At 42.3% G+C, this 1,862-nt stretch overlaps 1 pseudogene; it reads right to left on the bottom strand.

The window, feature by feature from the left end:
• Window positions 1–525: 525 nt before the first annotated feature.
• Window positions 526–1,201, bottom strand: LOC110313958 (annotated as a pseudogene).
• Window positions 1,202–1,862: the final 661 nt, after the last annotated feature.

The following is a 1,862-nucleotide window of genomic DNA, read 5'->3' as shown; positions in this document are numbered from 1 at the left end:
TGACAATCTATACAGAATTTTATATAGAATCACAAAGGATCCTCAAGTCTGCAACACAATCTTAAGCAAAGAGAACAGATTTAAAACACTGTTTAATGTTAGATTGCAAAGCTAAAATAACAAAACAACATGGTACATTTTGTATATATGAAGCCATGCATAACAATGGAATGGAACAGAGAACCCAGAAATAAATCTGTGCATTTCCAACTATATGTTTTCTTGGGTTTGTTTGTTTGTTTGTTTGTTTTGTTTTTGTATAGTCTCTTAGTTTATTATAAACCAGCTTCATAGGCCACAGAAAAAAAGGACAATGTACATACAGCCTTTTGGGAAGGAAACAGGCAAGGAGCTGAGGAGAACCAAGAGGAGTCTAGGGCCTTGGAGGGCACATTTCCCAGGGAGGGAGCCCTGAAAGGGAAACTAGACAATCCAGTGAGACTCCATAAACTGCATAACAAACAGGTCTGTTGTAACCTGACCCTGGGGAACTCTGAACTACTGACTGTGAAGCTGTGCAGAAGATCAAAGCAGACACATCCCTGGAGGAGGAAGTCACATCCCAGGAGGGGGCATGCCCATTGGAGTTCCTTGGCCAGGAGGGGACCTCCCTTGGGAGGCCTCATGCCAGGAGTTGGTCCCATCATACCTGGAGGAGGGGCCCCTGGGTCCATAGATGGAGGAGGACCCCCACAACCAGGTGGGTACTGAGTTGGGGTTCCTGCAATACTGGCTGTGGCTGCAGCTGCAGCAGCTACAACAGTGCCTCTTTCTTGTGGAGTCATCACCTTGTGGGGTCAACACCTTGGACTGGCCCCGCAAGTCCTGCAGGAGCCTGGGGCATGGGAACACCTACCTGGATTCATCTGCCAGCAGCCCTGCTGATGCCTGGCCCCCTAGCAGCTCCAGCAAGTGGCACTTGGGTAATGCCAGTATCTTTGGGAGGAGGTCCTTCTACTGTCATGGAGACCAGGTTCTCCCCTCGAAGCAATACCAAACCAAGGAATCTCTTCTCTTCCCATTCTGCTTGTTTGGAGTTCTTTGACTTGATCTTCCTGAACTGATCACAGTCACACAGGATCAAATTCATGTGCTAGTCAAAGGCTTTGAAGGTCCCAATGAAGATCCGGCCATCTTGCAGGATGCACCTCATCCTGTAATCAAGATACTGCGATGTCTTGCTGCTCTTGCTCACCGTCATGGTGGCAGCTCGGATGGCTCAGATTACTGCTGGATTAGCTTCCACAGAGGCCCAGTTGCCAGCCAGCCACTGGATTCCTGCCCTGTTTGCTTGTTTTGACACAGATGCCAAGGGCATATAATGATGAACTGACTTCTATAAAATTGTGTTATAAAAAATAGAAATCTACATAAAGACCTTTATGTTTCACTATACCAAGAAGTGATCTCAAGTAGGGTTAAATATGGAACCGAGAGACAAAAAAAAAAAAAAAAAAAAAAAAAAAAAAAAAAAAAAAAAAAAAAAAAAAAAAACAACAACAACAAAAAAAAACACTTGTCTTAGAGGAAAACGTGGGAAATGCTTCATGACATTGGTTTAGGGAAAGAATTTTTTGCATAAAATTCATTTCTTAGTGTAAAACAATGTAGGAAAGAACTGGCTGCTCTTGTCTAAATTATATTGATATTTGATTCAAATAAGAAGTACTCATTTTACCTAACTCTTGTGGATTTCTAGGTAAGGTATTTAAACATTCTGGGTCTCAAATTCTTCATTTTTCTATAGATAATAATATCAACAATATAAGGCTTTTAAGTGAAAAGTGACCTTTACCCTACATGCTATTTTTAGGATCTCTTCATAGACATTATCAATCCATGGCCCTAATCTTATGCAGAAA

The sequence above is a fragment of the Mus pahari genome, chromosome X (genome assembly GCF_900095145.1).
Source record: "Mus pahari chromosome X, PAHARI_EIJ_v1.1, whole genome shotgun sequence".
NCBI classification, from domain to species: domain Eukaryota; kingdom Metazoa; phylum Chordata; class Mammalia; order Rodentia; family Muridae; genus Mus; species Mus pahari.
This window is presented reverse-complemented; position numbering and strand designations above follow the sequence as displayed.